Genomic DNA, 20,260 nt, shown 5'->3' on the forward strand with positions numbered 1-20,260 from the left:
AGCCTCCGTGTTCAAAATCAAATCAAATGTTACTAGTCACATGCACCGAATACAACAGGTGTAGACCTTACAGTGAAATGCTTATTTACGAGCCCCTAACCAACAATGCAGTATAAAAAAATACAGATAAGAATAAGAATAAGAAATAAAAGTAACAGGCAATATAAGAGCATCAGTAAAATAACAATAGCGAGACTATATACAGGGGGTACCGGTACAGAGTCAATGTACAGGGGCACCGGTTAGTTTAGGTAATATGTACATGAAGGTAGAGTTATCAAAGTGACTATGCATAGATGATAACAAAAGAGAGTAGCAGCGGTGTAAAAGAGGGGGGGGGGGGGGGGGGCAATGCAAATAGTCTGGGTAGCCATTTGATTAGGTGTTCAGGAGTCTTATGGCTTGGGGGTAGACGTGGTAGACGGGGTAGACTGTGTATAGCCACCGAAAAATGATATGAGAGGAAAAAGTCAGTCACTCAACCACTCCTCCAATGACATGACATGACATGACATTATCCTAGCAGCTAACTAGCTAGTCATCTAGCTAACGTTAGGCTCCATGTTTTTAGCTTGGTACATAAATAGATGTGCTAGCCTATTAGCCACTTTATGACTGACTTGTGATCATTGCCCTGGCTAGTTTGATTGTATTGACATTCCCAGCCTGAGTTACATTCGTCTGTTTTTGTCCAGAATATTGAGTCATTGAAACTGAAACAGTGCAGAATGGAGGCAGCCAACAATGTTCCAGGCCTGCTTACAACCCGATAGCAATATTTTTTGGACTACCAGGAAATGTATTTGCTGAATTATATGAATCATACATTGATCTGCATCCATCTATTCTGCCAACAATGCCTTAGTGTACATCATGGAATGTTGAGTCAAAAAAAGCCGATTTTTAAAACCTCTTATGAAGTTGGTTTTGTAGCATAAACTGGGAATTTGACATTTTTTATTGGTGTTTTGTCTCTTTGTTTAAGGAGTTAAAACGCTGTCAGTTCCACTTTAAACTTTAGCTCACTGGTTAATTTGTGTGCTAAATGTGAAATGTTTTTGCAATGGGAAGTAATAATTGTACATTTCAATTGGGAAATGCTCAATGGTTCTGCTTTTGTATTCTTATGATTGGGACCTACTGGCTTATTATGTCTGAGTTTATGGACTGCTTATCCTTTAACATCATGCTGTGTGTGACTGCTGTCTTTCCATCGGCCCTATGCAGTGGTACCTGGAGAAGTGGATATACTAGAATTTTGGCCAAAAGTTCCAAAACTTCCCGCCCAGCGAAGTAACAGCACCCTGTGTGAAAAATCTTATGTTATTTTAAAAGTATTTTATGAGTTTTCGAATAGATTTTTCACTCTCAAAATCACCCAGGCCCATCCATGTCATCCATGCCATTGGTCCATCCATGCCATTGGTCCATCGATGCCATTGGTCCATCCATGCCATTGGCCCTGGTGCCTGAAGGAGTGAATATACTCAAATTCTGGCCAAAAATTCCTGAACGGCCCGCCGAGTGAAGGAACGGTGCCCTGTGTGAAAAATCCAGTTTTTCTTGTTTTTGTATTTTTCCTATAGATTATTCAGATTTTCACTGTCAAAACAACCCATTCATGTCTACGCCCCTGATGCAAAAAGAGCATAATGACAATTGCACATCACAAATACTAACCAACATACTAACCAACACCTCGTACTAAACTTTTTCAATACCTGGTTTGCATACCCATTGTTGCCTAAATTATAATTTACTGGTAGATATCATAAGTTGATACGTCTTTCCTACCTTACCGGCTACCGATGTCATTCTTCTGTGAGCTGCTCCATGACAAAACCAGTTGAGAGCTGAACACACTTGCTGCCTGCAGATGATATTCCACTGACACGACACGGATAATATAGAGCTGGTGGGATATTCCATGCACCAGCAGAACAGAGAAGCTACATCTGGTAAGACGAGGGGTGGGGGTGTGTGTCTTTGTCAATAACAGCTGGTGCACGATGTCTAATATTAAAGAAGTCTCAAGGTATTGCTTGCCTGATGTAGAGTACCTCATAACAAGCCGTAGACCACACTATCTACCAAGAGAGTTCTCATCTACAGTGGCTTGCGAAAGTATTCACCACCCTTGGCATTTTTCCTATTTTGTTGCCTTACAACCTGGAATTAAAATAGATTTTTTGGGGGGGTTTGTATAATTTGATTTACACAACATGCCTACCACCTTGAAGATACTAAATATTTTTTATTGTGAAACAAACAAGAAATAAGACAAAAAAACTGAAAACTTAAACTGTTCATCCCCCCAAAGTCAATACTTTGTAGAGCCACCTTTTGCAGCAACTACAGCTGCAAGTCTCTTGAGGTATCTCTATAAGCTTGGCACATCTAGCCACTGGGATTTTTGTCAATTCTTCAAGGCAAAACTGCTCCAGCTCCTTCAAGTTGGATGGGTTCTGCTGGTGTACAGCAATCTTTAAGTCATACCACAGATTCTCAATTGGATTGAGGTCTGGGCTTTGACTAGGCCATTCCAAGACATTTAAATGTTTCCCCTTTAACCACTCCAGTGTTGCTTTAGCAGTAACCGCCGTCCCAGTCTCATATCTCTGGAAGACTGAAACAGGTTTCCTTCAAGAATTTCCCTGTATTTAGCGGCATTCATCATTCCTTCAATTCTGACCAGTTTCCCAGTCTCTGTCGAAGTTTCCCAGTCTCTGTCGATAAAATGGTGTTCTCGGGGTGGTGTTCTCGGGGTGATGTGAGGTGTTGGGTTTGCGCCAGACATAGCGTTTTCCTTGATGGTCAAAAAGCTCAATTTTATTCTCATCTGACCAGAGTACCTTCTTCCATATGTTTGGGGAGTCTCCCACATGCCTTTTGGCGAACACCAAACGTGTTGCCTTATTTTGTTCTTTAAGCAATTGCTTTTTTCTGGCCACTCTTCCGTAAAGTCCAGCTCTGTGGAGTGTACGGCTTGAAGTGGTCCTATGGACAGATACTCCAATCTCCGTTGTGGAGCTTTGCAGCTCCTTCAGGGTTATCTTTGGTCTCTTTGTTGCCTCTCTGATTAATGCCCTCCTTGCCTGGTCCGTGAGTTTTGGTGGGCAGCCCTCTCTTGGCAGGTTTGTTGTGGTGCCATATTCTTTCCATTTTTTAATGATGGATTTAATGGTGCTCCATGGGATGTTCAAAGTTTCTGATATTTTTTTATAACCCAACCCTGATCTGTACTTCTCCACAACTTTGACCCTGACCTGTTTGGAGAGCTCCTTGGTCTTCATGGTGCCGCTTGCTTGGTGGTGCCCCTTGCTTAGTGGTGTTGCAGATTCTGGGGCCTTTCAGAACAGGTGTATATATACTGAGATTGTGTGACAGATCATGTGACACTTAGATTGCACACATGTGGACTTTATGTAATGAATTATGTGACTTCTGAAGGATTTTTTTTTTTAACAAGTTATTTTTTAAATTTCATTTCACCAATTTGGACAATTTTATGTATGTCCATTATGTGATATTCAAATAAAAATCAATTTATATTACAGGTTGTAATGCAACAAAATTTGAAAAATGCCAAAGGGGATGAATACTTTTGCAAGTCACTGTATATTATTCGTAGCTGTCTATTTACTACCACAAACCGATGCTGGCACTAAGACCGCACTCAACCAACTCTATAAGGCCATAAACAAACAAGAAAATGCTAATCCAGAAGCGGCGCTCCTAGTGGCCAGGGACTTTAATGCAGGCAAACTTAAATCCGTTTTACCTCATTTCTACCAGCATGTCACATGTGCAACCAGAGGAAAAAAAACTCTAGACCACCTTTACTCCACACACAGAGATGCATACAAAGCTCTCCCTCGCCCTCCATTTGGCAAATCTGACCACAAGTCTATCCTCCTGATTCCTGCTTACAAGCAAAAACTAAAGCAGGAAGTACCAGTGACTCCCTCAATACAGGAAGTGGTTAGATGACGCGGAAGCTACGCTATAGGACTGTTTTGCTAGCACAGACTGGCATGGGTGCCCAGATCCTCAAAAAGTTCTACAGCTGCACCATTAAGAGCATCCTGACCGGTTGCATCACCACCTGGTATGGTAACTGCTCGGTATCTGACTGTAAGGCGCTACAGAGGGTAGTGCGTATGGCCCAGCACATCACCCGGGCCAATCTTCCTGTCATCCAGGACCTATGTAATAGGCAGTGTCAGAGGAAAGCCCAAAAAATTGTCATAGACTCCAGTCACCCAAGTCATAGACTTTTCTCTGCTATCACATGGCAAGCTGTACCGGAGGGCCAAGTCTAGGACAAAAAGGCTGCTTAACAGCTTCTACCCTCAACCCATAAGACACCTGAACAATTAATCAAATGGCCACCAGACTATTTACATTGCCCCCCCCCCCCCCCCCCCCCCCACCCCCACCCCATTAATTTGTTTTGTACACTGCTGCTACTTGCATTGACTCGGTACCAGTACCCCTTGTATATAGCCTCGTTATTGTTATTTTATTGTGTTACTTTTTGAAATTTTTGCTTTAGTTTATTTGCTAAATATTTTCTTAACCCTTCTTCAACTGCACTGTTGGTTACAGGCTTGTAAGTAAGCATTTCACTGTACGGTCTACACTTGTTGTATTCAGTTTGATTTAATACTAGGCTATCTGTGCGGAGCGCATGAGAATATATTTCACCTGCTTTGCAATTGTGTAGGCTACTTTTATTGATAAATTGTATGCCTCAATTACACTAGTTTGTTACACATCAGTAGGGATTAAGAAGGGAGTATACTCAACGCCACTGAAAAAAAAGTGGGTATACAGTTTATACCTGCGTATACCCTCCACTACACCACTGGACCTTTGTGTTTTACAAAAAGTCCATTCTCCTCCATTCCATTCTCATTCTCCTTTAATACCAGTGCGCTGGTATTACGGTTGCTGTCCTTTCAGCATCACCAACCTGTCACACACTGAAGACCTATAGGTTCACCACTGTACTAACCTGTCACACACTGAAGACCTATAGGTTCACCACTGTACTAACCTGTCACACACTGAAGACCTATAGGTTCACCACTGTACTAACCTGTCACACACTGAAGACCTATAGGTTCACCACTGTACTAACCTGTCACACACTGAAGACCTATAGGTTCACCACTGTACTAACCTGTCTATAATAGATATAAAGGCTGTTAAGATATGAATGTTTCAAGAAAGGAGTGTATATATGTGGCCTGGCGAAGTGGTTTTATGAGCTGACTGAATGGAAGCTGATAATTATGAGTTTTTTACTCTGCTGGTCTCGGGAAGAAATGACGAGTCCTTACTGTCTGAGACCGAGTCAAATGTATCCGACACAGAGACAAGACCAAGACACGTAATATGTGATCTCGAGGCCGGTCTCATGTACTACAATACTGGTAGAACCCCCCCCCCCCCCCCCCCAAACCCCCTTAGACTCTTAAGGGTTAAATGACCTGGTTTCTCTGTAGTCTAAACCCACCTGCTGCCAGCTGCCAGGGTCTCTGCTATTATGCTAATGTATGCATTGACTGTGTGTGTGTGTGTGTCGGAGTGTGTAACACAATTGGTGCACTGTACCGCTTGTAATTACCAGTGTGACACACTGCTGACATTCCAGCACAGAGGACTGTGGTGCCTCATAACCATGGTCACTTCCCCCCCTGTGTTGTGTGTCAAATACTTTGACATCAAATTAGAGTTGGAGGATTTCCCAGGAACAATTTGGATAAGGTTACCGGAATTGCGCAACTCTACATCAAATAGAACTTCAGATCATGACAGTCAGTGTGAGAGAATCATATCCCTGATAGTATCATGGTTTTGGTGTGTGCTCTCCTCTATGAGATCTAACGGCAAAATCTCTGAATGTTATTCAACAGCAGCCCGTTCCAATATCCATTCACCATTGTACAGTGCGGTATCTCCTATAATACTTTGGTCTCTATATGTAACACTTACCACACGTTTCAATGTCCTCCGTCTTCAGGTCCTGTTTGACTTTGAGCCTCCATGGTGCCCAACACGTTTACTGCAAGATGTGGCATATACAGGAGGGTGAGATTCATGCATTTTGTCACTAGGGGGTTGTTTTCTACAATGATTAATATGACTGTGACTGGAATTCAATTGAATCCGCATACATTAATCCTACCACTCACGCACGCACACACACATACACACAGACACTGTTTACCTCTTCGACAGTGGAAATTTATTGAACACACACACACACAAACCGGTAAACTAACAAACAAACACACTAGGCTAGACAAGACGTGTAATGTGACTGAATGTTGAAATCGATAGCTGTGGCTACTGTCACTGTCAGCACAAAACAACACAAGATCCCAGGCTGCACCACTCCACATCTCCATCTCTTAACAGACCTTACTGAGCTGATCTTTACTTCGTGGTTGTCCGTTACTGTTGAGGCCTTAATGATTCAAAAAGGATTAGCTTGGGGAAAAAAGGCAGACTCAACTCATTTGGCTGCCTAAACTTCTTTATGTGGACTTCAGCATTTCATTCAAAGTGAACTGCCACAATGGCCAGCCAAGGCCCATGAGATGGCGCTGGTCTCTCTCGCTCTCTCTCGCTCTCTCTCGCTCTCTCTCGCTCTCTCGCTCTCTCTCTCTCGCTCTCTCGCTCTCTCTCGCTCTCTCTCGCTCGCTCTCTCTCGCTCTCTCTCTCTCGCTCTCTCTCGCTCTCTCGCTCTCTCGCTCTCTCTCGCTCTCTCGCTCTCTCGCTCTCTCGCTCTCTCGCTCTCTCTCGCGCTCTCTCTCTCTCTCGCTCTCTCTCGCGCTCTCTCTCGCTCTCTCTCTCGCTCTCTCTCGCGCTCTCGCTCTCTCTCGCGCTCTCGCTCTCTCTCGCGCTCTCTCTCGCGCTCTCTCACTCTCTCGCTCTCAGGGTCTCTCTCAGGGTCTCTGCAGGACGGACAGATGGGTGTGTGGCGCGGTGCGGGCCTAAAGCCAACTGCAGTGAAATTAATGGAGTCGTAAACTGAAGGGAACAGGTTGTGTCTCGAGATTAAGGTTGGTGTATGACCGTGTGTGTGTTTCTGCGCCATATGCATCAGTTGCTAAGCAATGCTTACAGCGTTGATTTCTCTAAGGTCTTTATGACGTTCAGATGTATTCATGTAACATCTGATTCATTGACGTATGCAACGTGACTAACGTATGCAAGTTGTGCATTTGCTGGCATAAGCAGCCACATTTTGCTCATGAGTGGCGCAGCGGTCTAGGGCACCGCATCTCAGTGCTAGAGGTGTCACTACAGACCCTGGTTCGATCCCGGGCTGTATGACAACCGGCCGTGATCGGGAGTTCCATAGGGCAGGCACACAATTGGCCTAGCGTCGTCCGGGATATGGGAGGGTTTGGCCGGGGTAGGCCTTCATTGTAAAATAAGAATTTGTTCTGAACTGGCTAAATAAAACAATTATATTTCTTAAAATGTCTTTGTGTATCCACCACCAAATGTGAAATATGGCAACAATACGTCTTATTGTACAACATGATCTGATTAACATGATCAAAATGTGATTTATTGTTTTGAGAAGTAACTGATACATTGAAATGTAATAAAGAGATTACGACTGACATTACTGCAGTTTGACACAGTTGTCTGGTGGTAAAGAGAAGAAACACAATATAGGACAGTGGGTCTATTTGACATTAAGTGGATTTAGAACCTCACAGATATACCTGAACAACAGACCTGAACTATGCCCCAATATTAGCTAATGTAGGAGTTTGTATGATATAGTGGCTGTAAACATGAATAATTCTTCAAGCAAATGTACTCTCTTAATAAGTACTTTGTACTCCTCTTAAGAGAAAAGCGATTACCTTGGTCATTCTCTCCCTTGACAGGATCCAGCGGCAGGGATAATGATTACTTTTTCCAGTTGTAGTACCAGTCTACCACACAAACTTTCTTTAGTCTACCGTTAGAAGTCCTTTCATAACCAGGGTCATTACAGCAGAGAAACAGACGTACGCATGCATGCACACACAAACACTCAGTTTGGCTTTTAGTGAAGACGTGTCTCTTTCACGTATAACGTCGCTTTAGCCGACAATTACAGCTCTAAAAGCCACAATCTGCGATTTGTTTTTCAGCCACATGATTTTCAATGTCCTCCTCGTATTGGGGTTATGATGGTCTAAGACAGTTGTACTAAGCTCATGATGCATTTAAAAGTGTAACTATTCAAGAATCAATGGTTAGGCTGTAGCATGAATTGTTATGACCAGTGAACAGCAGTACAGCAGCATCACAGATTGCACCTTTAAATTCCAGGCAACATACTGTAACGGTACAGAACAAGCAACACATCAATTACCCAGAGCTCTTAGTCATACATGACTAGTTGAACCTGGCTGTATCAGTCTAGCTTGGAGGAGGGAGGCCTTCCTGCGTTCTTATCGTGTAATGAATGAATCCTCATCAAGAGAGGGTCGATATTAACACGACTTACTTATCACGAGCTAATGGGACCAAGACAGTTAGAGAAAGTTATAGGCTTTGTTGTGTCCCAAATAGCACCCTATTCCCTATATAATGCACTACTTTTGACCAGAGCCCTGATCAAAACAAGTGCACTATAGGGAATAGGGTATAACTGTGTGTGTGATTAAATATTCTTATGGACTTCATGTTCCATCCCCACCCCCCTCTTACGTTGTTGCATAATAGCGTTTCTATTACATAATGTGTTACAGTGGATTGCTATACTGCATGTTCCCTCGCCTATCAACTGTGTGTGTGTGTGTGTGTGTGTGTGTGTGTGTGTGTGTGTGTGTGTGTGTGTGTGTGTGTGTGTGTGTGTGTGTGTGTGTGTGTGTGTGTGTGTGTGTGTGTGTGTGTGTGTGTGTGTGTGTGTGTGTGTGTGTGTGTGTGTGCGTGCACACCTCCATTCCCATTCCTCCCTCCATCCATTCTATCAACTGTCCTCCAGAAATGCAGATTGGTAGTCAGACTTGTTGTCAGACTGCTAATCAGTTTATGGTAATATGTTAAAGCAGCAAATTTGGCCACTTGAGGCATTCGCAACGCGTCAGCATAAGTATCTCATCTCACAAAACCAACTAAGTGTTATCAATTTAACTTTTTTATAAAGAGATAGATCGACAGCGTGATGCATTGCTGTAAATTAAGTATATCTACCCAGCTAGCACATTTCGTTCCTTGGAAGTTGTGGGAACGTATGTGTTTGGTTTCACATTGGTTGTAGGAATGAAGCCATATGTTTCCTGACTGGCAAAACGTAATGTTTTTAAATGTTCTGAGAAAAGATGTGAGACATTTTGCCTGTTCTGGGAACATTTATTCTTAGGTTGCAGGGAGATTCTGAGTTAACTCTGGTTCCTTCAAAGTTTTCCAGGAGATTTTATTAACACTGAAAACAGAAATTATAGGTTATTTGGAGGTTTTTGAATAACTTTCTTCCAAATTTCACTGAATGTTTCATTAAGACTTTTAATAACACGGCTAACTGATTTTGGGTTGACTTGTTTTAACTACAAGCACAGATGGGACACAAATTAATTTCCTTAGACGTTAATCATGCAAACAAATGTATTTTTTTATTGTGATACAGCATCAGTGAGGTTTGAACCTATAATCTTGTAACGTCCTGACCAGAGTTCTTATGTGTTGTGCTTGTTTTAGTGTTGGTCAGGACGTGAGCTGGGTGGGCATTCTATGTTGTGTGTCTAGTTTGTCTGTTTCTGTGTTCAGCCTAATATGGTTCTCAATCAAAGACAGCTGTCAATCGTTGTCCCTGATTGAGAATCATATATAGGTGGCTTGTTTTGTGTTGGGATTTTGTGGGTGGTTGTCTCCTGTGTCAGTGTTTGTGCCACACGGGACTGTGACGGTTAGAACGTTTGTTGTTTTGTATTCTTGTCTAGTTTTCATGTCATTAAATTATGGAAACTTACCACGCTGCACATTGGTCCTCCGATCCTTCTCGCCTCTCCTCGTCCGATGTGGAGGACGAAATAGACTGCCGTTACAAATCTTCCATCCGGTATCTTTAGGATTAGTCTACTGCACCACCAGGATGGAGCTAGCATGCCATTTGTTTTTACGCATACAAAGCTGTTTATTTTTGTCAATTCAAACAGACCCCATTTAAAAGGAAACAAGCTCTCATTAAGATCAGGTGTGGCCAATTAGTGGCGGCAGCCAACACACCTGATCACACTTAACAAGATAGAGGATAGAGAGAGTTTTGTTGATGCTGAGAACGGAATGTTTTTAAATGACATTACCAATGTTTTCTTGTGGTTTTATGGTAAGATTTCTTCGCGTTCTGAGAAAGGAATATATGTTTTTAAATAACATGCCTAGAACGTTTTCTGAACGTTACAATTTGAGAAAGTGAATTTAAATAGAACCAAGAGGAAACCTGTAGGAAAGGTTATGCCGAAGAACTTAAATTCCCACAGAAACGTTGTTGCTTAACGTCTCTGAACTATTTGAGAAGATTCCCAATGTCAAACCAGTTGGAGAATGTTCCTAGAACATTACAGTACCAACATTGAAATGAAATGAAACCATGTTTGAGCTTTTACAAAATGTTCTGTTAAAGTAATGAAAGAGCAAAATAACCATAGGACAACCACACTCCCACCAAGCTCGGAATCCAAACCAGTCTTCTAGTCTTGGAATGAATGAATGAATGAGTGTGTGTGTGTGTGTGTGTGTGTGTGTGTAAGCATTTTGGAGATACTGCAGTGCCACAGCTTGCTCTGTGCTGTCTCTTCATAGCATTCCTTAGTGAATAGATAGCCTGTTGTCTTGGCATTTCACCCTGTTTACCATCAGGTGCCACAGCGCCGGCCCTGGAGCGACGCAGAGAACAACACAACACTACGGGACACACACAGTGAACAAGACTTCACACACACGCACGCATGTGGCTAAAACACAGGACAAGATTGTGCCTGGACCATCTGTCTCTCTCTCTCTCTCTCTCACACGTACACACAGACTACCACACACAAATACACTATCAAGTTCATATTCACAACTCACAGCCTATTCTGCCATGCCGGTCAGCAACAGCAAGATAATACAGTAAATGTATTTCAGAGCTCTTTAATACACTCATTGTGTGTTGCATTCTTTACAGTCATACAGCATCACACAGCTGAGGCAGCTACAGGTTGACTTACAGTTGAAGTCGGAAGTTTACATACGCCTTAGCCAAATACATTTAAACTCAATGTTTAACAATTCCTGACATTTAATCCTAGAAAACATTCCCTGTCTTAGGTCAGTTAGGATCACCACTTTATTTTAAGAATGTGAAATGTCAGAATAACAGTAGAGAGAAGGATTTATTTAAGCTTTATTTATTTCATCACATTCCCAGTGTGTCAGAAGTTTACATACACTCAATTAGTATTTGGTAGCATTGCCTTTAAATTGCTTAACTTGGGTCAAACATTTCAGGTAGCCTTCCACAAGCTTCCCAAAATATGTTGTGAATTTTGGCTCATTCCTCCTGACAGAGCTGGTGTAACTGAGTCAGGTTTGTAGGCCTCCTTGCTCACACATGCTTTTTCAGTTCTGCCCACAAATTTTCTATGGGATTGAGGTCAGGGCTTTGTGATGGCCACTCCAATACCTTGACTTTGTTGTCCTTAAGCCATTTTGCCCCAAATTTGGAAGTATGCTTGGGGTCATTGTCCATTTGGAAGACCCATTTGCGACCAAGCTTTAACTTCCTGACTGATGTCTTGAGATGTTGCTTCAATATATCCACATAATTTTGCTTCCTCATGATGCCATCTATTTTGTGAAGTGCGCCAGTCCCTCCTGCAGCAAAGCACCACCACAACATGATGTTGCCACCCCCGTGCTTCACGGTTGGGATGGTATTCTTCGGCTTGCAAGCCTCCCCCTTTTCCTCCAAACGATGGTCATAACGATGGTCATTATGACCAAACAGTTCTATTTTTGTTTCATCAGACCAGAGGATATTTCTCCAAAAAGTAGTCTGGCTTTTTTGGCAGTTTTGGAGCAGTGGCTTCTTCCTTGCTGAGCGGCCTTTCAGGTTATGTTGATATAGGACTCGTTTTACTGTGGATATAGATACTTTGTGCCTGTTTCCTCCAGCATCTTCACAAGGTCCTTTGTTGTTTTTCTGGGATTGATTTGCACTTTTCGCACCAAAGTACATTCATCTCTAGGAGACAGAACGCGTCTCCTTCCTGAGTGGTATGATGGCTGCATGGTCCCATAATGTTTATACTTGCGTACTATTGTTTGTACAGATGAACGTGGTACCTTCAGGCGTTTGGAAATTGTTTCCAAGGATGAACCAGACTTGTGGATGTCTACAATTTTTTTTCTGAGGTCTTGGCTGATTTCTTTTGATTTTCCCATGATGTCAAGCAAAGAGGCACTGAGTTTGAAGGCAGGCCTTGAAATACATCCACAGTTAAACCACCAATTGACTCAGATGATGTCAATTAGCCTATCAGAAGCTTCTAAAGCCATGACATCATTTTCAGGAATTTTCCAAGCTGTTTAAAGGCACAGTCAACTTAGTGTATGTAAACTTCTGACCCACAGGAATTGTGATACAGTGAATTATAAGTGAAATAATCTCTCTGTAAACAATTGTTGGAAAGATTACTTGTGTCATGCACAAGTAGATGTCCTAACTGACTTGCCAAAACTATAGTTTGTTAACAAGAAATGTGTGGAGTGGTTGAAAAACGAGTTTTAATGACTCCAACCTAAGTGCATGTAAACTTCTGACTTCAACTGTACATATGAAGCTTTTCCTGGATAATTGGCATAACCCAACGGCCCAGTCAAATGTGGAACGGTGACTGTTAATTGCCTATTTCTGGAGCTCAGAGCTCAGGGCTTCTGATGTCATAACTGGTGTTTAATTCAATATTTTGTATGACAACACCTTGAAGTGCGGTGGTGGCAACTAGAGCCTTACTTCTTGGCAACGGTAGCTAGCTGTTATCATGCCGTGAAAGGACCTAAGCCAATGAAGAGGGACTACTTCCCTGACTGTGCTGTTTGGTTGCAAATCAAACGTTTAGTCTTGGTTGTTGCTCTCTGTGCGTGATTGTGGGATGTTATTCAACCACTGACTTTCTGGAGAATGGTTTGAGGCGAGGCGTCGTTGTTAGCAGAGGCCATATACAATGTTGAATACAGGAGCCACACACGCACACACAAGCACACCAGCCTAAACTCCAGTGGATTATGTGTTGTCCAGACATATTTTACACCCACTCCGATTCATCGTAAGACTCTGGGGTGATGACGAAGGCTCTGAAATTTAAGATGAAAAAACCAAAATATTTCTCCCACACACTTGACAGGATAAACTGAATATTTGATTATTTTCTTCGTAGGAGGGCTTTTGATAATACAACAGGGCGCTAAACCGAAGTACATGACTGACAGATGAAAACAAAGTGTTCCGTTCCTGACTCTCTGTTTAGTGGAGGGGTACACACACACACACACACACACACACACACATAAACACACACGCACGCATGCAGACACACACACACACACAGACACACACACACAAAGAGCTGCAGACCGAACTGAACAGGAGAAGTATGCACTGAATTATTCAACTCAGCTGATAAAAATAGGTGTTCAAAAGAGGCCCTATTAAATATGCAGGGGTTAGTGCAGCGTGGTTCACATTTAGGTTTTTGCCCTAACACTACACAGCTAATTCAAATGATCAAAGCTTGATGATTAGTTGATTATTTTAATCAGCTGTGTAGTGCTAGGGCAAAAAAACAAAATGGGCACCTTTTGGGGTCCAGAGGACCGAGTTTTGGAAACCCTGGGTTAGTGAGTCTCCATGTTGAGGAGAAGGAGAAGATGGTCTCTGACATTAGGCTCTCAGGCTGTGCCTCTGATGAGGCATCCTTTTGACAAACACAATTTACAGCATAAATAATGTCTCATAGTGATACTGTTGGTATCATTACCTTTGGTTATTTTACATGTTGTTGAGCTAGCACATCATATTCTGAGAACCACATGTTTCTTAGAGATTGGTGAGAGTGTGGTTGTCCTATGCTTATTTTGCATACAACATTTCCACAACTTTCTGGGAATGGTGCAGGATAGTTGCTTGGCTTTGGAACATTCCCACCACAATTAAGGAAATTAACCAACAACAAAAAAAGTGTTGTTAATTACTTTAACAGAATGTTTCCTAAAAGTTCAAACAAGTTACATTTTACTTCATTTTCGTAATATTCTAGGAATGTTCTCCAGCTGTTTTGACATTGGGAAGGTTCTCAAAATAGTTCTGAGAACGTCAACAACGTTCTTCTGTGGGAATTTCAGTACTTCAGCATAACGTTTCCTACAGGTTTCCTCGTGGTTCTATTTCAAGTCATGTTCTCAAATAGTTCCGAGAATGTTAAGAGACAACGTTGTTCTGTGGGAAGTTCAGTACTTCAGCATAACGTTAAGAACACTTTACATGAAAAACACAAGAATTTATGTTCAAACAACGGTCTAAGAATGTTATTTAGAAACACACATTCCATTCTCAGAACTTTAACAAAACTTTCTGTAAAAACCACAAGAACTAAGAATGTTACTTAAAAACACATACATTTTATTCTCAGCATCAACAAAACTCTCTATCCGCTATCTTGTTAAGTGTGTTCAGGTGTGTTGGCCGTGCCCACTAATTTGCCACACCTGATCTTAATGAGAGCTTGTTTCCTTTGAAATAGGGTCTGTTTGAATTGACCAAAATGAACAGCTTTGTACGTGTAAAAACAAATGGTTCAAAAAAATACAGCATGCTAGCTCTATCCTGGTGGCACAGTGGAATAATTCCATGGATAGAGAACTGTAACGATCGTCTAATTCCTCCTCCTCGGATGAGGAAGAGAAGTAAGGGTCGGACCAAAATGCAGTGGTGAAGGTAGACATAATGATTTATTAAACGAAACCGAAAACACGAAGAACACTAGAGAATTACAAAAACAATAAACGACGTAGACAGACCTGGACTTGAGAACTTACATATAACGAAGAACGCACGAACAGGAACAGACTACATACACGAACGACAAAACGAAACAGTCCCGTGAGGTAGACATATACGGACACAGGAGACAACCACCCACAAACAAACAGTGAGAACACCCTACCTTAATATGGTTCTCAATCAGAGGAAACGTCAAACACCTGCCTCTAATTGAGAACCATATCAGGCAACACATTAACCCCAACATAGAAACACAAAACATAGACTACCCACCCAGCTCACGTCCTGACCAACTAAACAAAGTTAAACAAAGGAAAAATAAGGTCAGGAACGTGACATAACCCCCCCCTTAAGGTGCGAACTCCGGGCGCACCAGCATAAAGTCTAGGGGAGGGTCTGGGTGGGCGTCTGGCCACGGTGGCGGCTCTGGCGCTGGTCGTGGTCCCCACCCCACCATAGTCACTACCCGCTTTCGTAGCCTCCTCAAAATGACCACCCTCCAAATTAACCCCACTAGCTTAAGGGGCAGCACCGGAATGAGGGGCAGCACCGGAATGAGGGGCAACACCGGAATGAGGGGCATCTCCGAAATGAGGGGCATCTCCGGACTGAGGGACGGATTCTGGCTGGCTGGCTCTGGCGGATCCTGGCTGGCTGGCTCTGGCGGATCCTGGCTGGCTGGCTCTGGCGGATCCTGGCTGGCTGGCTCTGGCGGATCCTGGCTGGCTGGCTCTGGCGGATCCTGGCTAGCTGGCTCTGGCGGATCCAGGCTGGACGGCTCTGGCGGATCCTGTCTGGACGGCTCTGGCGGATCCTGGCTAGACGGCTCTGGCTGCTCATGGCTGGCTGACGGCTCTGGCTGCTCATGGCTGGCTGACGGCTCTGGCTGCTCATGGCTGGCTGACGGCTCTGGCTGCTCATGGCTGGCTGGCGGCTCTGGCTGATCCTGTCTGGCGGAAGGCTCTGGCTGATCCTGTCTGGCGGAAGGCTCTGGCTGATCCTGTCTGGCGGAAGGCTCTGGCTGATCCTGTCTGGCGGAAGGCTCTGGCTGATCTGGCGGAAGGCTCTGGCTGATCCTGTCTGGCGGAAGGCTCTGGCTGATCCTGTCTGGCGGAAGGCTCTGGCTGATCCTGTCTGGCGGAAGGCTCTGGCTGATCTGGCGGAAGGCTCTGGCTGATCCTGTCTGGCGGAAGGCTCTGGCTGATCCTGTCTGGCGGAAGGCTCTGGCTGATCCTGTCTGGCGGAAGGCTCTGGCGGCTCCTGTCTGGCGGAAGGCTCTGGCTGATCCTGTCTGGCGGAAGGCTCTGGCTGATCCTGTCTGGCGGAAGGCTCTGGCGGCTCCTGTCTGGCGGAAGGCTCTGGCGGCTCCTGTCTGGCGGACGGCTCTAGCGGCTCCTGTCTGGCGGACGGCTCTGCAGGCTCAGTACAGACGGGCGGCTTTGAAGGCTCAGTACAGACGGGCGGCTTTGAAGGCTCAGTACAGACGGGCGGCTTTGAAGGCTCGGGACAGACGGGCGGCTTTGAAGGCTCGGGACAGACGGGCGGCTCTGACGGCTCGGGACAGACGGGCGGCTCTGACGGCTCGGGACAGACGGGCGGCTCTGACGGCTCGGGACAGACGGGCGGCTCTGACGGCTCGGGACAGACGGGCAGCTCTGACGGATCGGGACAGACGGGCAGCTCTGACGGATCGGGACAGACGGGCAGCTCTGACGGCTCGGGACAGACGGGCAGCTCTGACGGCTCGGGACAGACGGGCAGCTCTGACGGCTCGGAACAGACGGGCAGCTCTGACGGTTCGGGACAGACGGGCAGCTCTGACGGCGCTTGGCAGACAGGCAGCTCTGGCCGGCTGAGGCGCACTGTATGCCTGGTGTGTGGTGCCGGAACTGGAGGTACCGGGCTAAGGACACGCACCTTCAGGCTAGTGCGGGGAGCAGCAACAGGGCACACTGGACTCTCAATGCGTACTATAGGCCTGGTGCGTGGTACCGGCACTGGTGGTACCGGGCTGAGGGCACACACATCAGGGCGAGTACGGGGAGAAGGAACAGTGCGTACAGGACTCTGGAGACGCACAGGAGGCTTGGTGCGTGGCGTAGGCACTGGTGGTAATGGGCTGGAGACACGCACCACAGGGCTAGTATGTGGAGGAGGAACAGGGCTCTGGAGACGCACAGGAAACCTGGTGCGTGGTGTAGGCACTGGTGGTACTGGGCTGGAGCGGGGAGGTGGCGCCGGAAATACCGGACCGTGCAGGCGTACTGGCTCCCTTGAGCACTGAGCCTGCCCAACCTTACCTGGTTGTATGCTCCCCATCGCCCGACCAGTGCGGGGAGGTGGAATAACCCGCACCGGGCTATGTAGGCGAACCGGGGACACCATGCGTAAGGCTGGTGCCATGTAAGCCGGCCCGAGGAGACGTACTGGAGGCCAGATATGTAGAGCCGGCTTCATGGCACTTGGCTCAATGCTCAATCTAGCCCGGCCGATACGAGGAGCTGGTATGTACCGCACCAGGCTATGCACACGTACAGGAGACACCATGCGCTCTACTGCGTAACACGGTGTCTGCCCGTACTCTCGCTCTCCACGGTAAGTACAGGGAGTAGGCGCAGGTCTCCTACCTTACTTCGCCACACTCCCTTTTAGCCCCCTCCCCAAGAAATATTTGGGGTTTCCTTTCGGATTTCCAGCCACGTCTCCTTGCTGCCTCCTCATACCACCGCTCCTGGGCTTTAGCTGCCTCCCTCTCTTCAAAAGAGCGGCGATTCTCCCCTGTCTTAGCCCAGGGTCCTTTTCCGTCCAATATTTCCTCCCAAGTCCACGAGTCCTGTTTTTTTGGCCGCTGCTGCTGGTTCCTCTCACGCTGCTTGATCCTTGTAAGGTGGGTGGTTCTGTCACGGTCGTTCTCCTCCTCTTCGTCTGAAGAGGAGGAGTAGGGATTGGACCAAAGCGCAGCGTTGAAGGTAGACATAATTTATTAAATGAAAACGACGAAACACGAATAACACTAGAGAAATACAAAACAAATAAACGATGTAGACAGACCTGGACTTGAGAACTTACATATAACGAAGAACGCACGAACAGGTATAGACTAGAAACAAACGATACAGTCCCGTGTGGTACGAACATACAGACACAGGAGACAACCACCCACAAACAAACAGTGAGAACACCCTACCTTAATATGGTTCTCAATCAGAGGAAACGTCAAACACCTGCCTCTAATTGAGAACCATATCAGGCAACACATTAACCCCAACATAGAAACACAAAACATAGACTACCCACCCAGCTCACGTCCTGACCAACTAAACAAAGTTAAACAAAGGAAAAATAAGGTCAGGAACGTGACAAGAACAGAAGATCATAGGTTTGAATCTCACTGATGCCATGCCACAATACAAAATAAATGTTTGAATGATTAATGCCTAAGCAAATTAATTTCCATCTGTGCCTGGATTCCAGCAAAGCCACTACACAACACTTCACAATACATTAATTGCATAATAACGGTGATAAACGGTGCCCACAAACTGTTAGGGCCTACTGTACATAAAGCTGTCCCAACACCTTACCACTGCTACACCTGGCTATCTGTGGAGCCTTGTCTGACAGCGAAACAGTTCATTCAGCCTCATTTAATGCCTTTAAAAGAAACATGGCTGACTTGCTTAAACAAATGTTGTTTCTAATGACAAGGGGACGATAAGCGGATAAGAGGCAATCTGTAATTTCGATTAAGACATCAATGAGCGAGCTAGGACGGACGTAGTCAATATAACTATTTGTTTAGCACTTTTGAAATGTACAGTGACAGAATTCAGAACATGGGCCGTTCTTACACTGTTCTCCCTGTACACCAAGTCAGAACTGTAGGAAAAATAAAGGGGGCATGTAAGCAGACAATGAAAGCTCTTACAATATTCAATGATTACATTTCTCTAAAAGAGGTTATACTGTAGGCTACATGTGCACCACCAAGTCAGAACAGTAGGCGACAATAAGATGGGTAAATAGACCAAATTATTAGGGTGAGGCACATGCGCTACTAACATCTTACTACACAACATACACTTAGTATTACTTTCTTAGCTACAGTATACATATCTCCTTGGCATAGTACATAATTTATGCAGCAGCATACAATACATTTTTGGACTCACCTTGTTGTGCTGGGCTCACTTGAACAGGAAGGTGGCGCAGCAGTCCTTCGTGGGCAAATGCTGTCATCGAAGTCTGGCATTCTCTGGATTTATGGTGTTTTCAAAACAACTGGGAACTCGGAAAAAAACAAGGTTGAATCATGATGACGTCATTGAGCCACTAGATTGTCGACTCGACAATGAGTATGATGTTGAAAGTATGATGTTGACATGTTCAGTCCAATCAAAGCTACTGTACATATAACGTGATTTGACATAATTTTTTCTATGGCCACCTGCGCTGAATGATGGGTCGCTACTGAATGAGAGACAGAGGTGATAGCATCTGTCAAGTGAAGAGGTCATCAAGTCCAGAGAACGGCTGCCCTTAGGACACGCAGACAGACAGACAGACAGACTTTCTGGTTAATAGTTAATATGTCTTGATGTGCCTGTTCTGTTCCCACAGGTGGTTACTGTTAAACAGCCCGTCAGAGCCAGGGAGAGACTGGGAGAGGGCAAGGAGCTACATGTGCCACAGCCCAATGGGAAAAGACTGCCCCCAGTGGAATGCTGAGAAAGAGTGGGGGTGAGAGAGAGAAAGCGGGGAGGGGTTGGAGGGGAGGGGTTGGAAAGGGAGAGGGGGAGGTGGAGAGAGATGAGAGGTGGGAAGGAGAGCGAGGGGGGGTGACAGAGGGCTACTGAGAGGGTGGGAGAAGAAAAGGGGAAGGGAGAGCGGGCGATGGGGAGGAGGAAGAAAGGAAGGGAGAGAAAGATGAAGGTCATGTGGAGAGAGAGAGAGAGAGAGAGAGAGAGAGAGAGAGAGAGAGAGAGAGAGAGAGAGAGAGAGAGAGAGAGAGAGAGAGAGAGAGAGAGAGAGAGAGAGAGAGAGGGAGAGAGAGAGAGAGAGAGAGAGAGAGAGAGAGAGATGGCAGGTCTGGAAGGGAAATTGCATTGGTAAGGATTTATTGCTTCAAGTGTAATTGGGTTCAACCAGCGCTCAGAGAAAATCCATTGAAGTCTTCCCCAGTCCCCATGTAACGTACTC

This window comes from Salvelinus alpinus, chromosome 27, assembly GCF_045679555.1.
Source record: "Salvelinus alpinus chromosome 27, SLU_Salpinus.1, whole genome shotgun sequence".
NCBI lineage: Eukaryota > Metazoa > Chordata > Actinopteri > Salmoniformes > Salmonidae > Salvelinus > Salvelinus alpinus.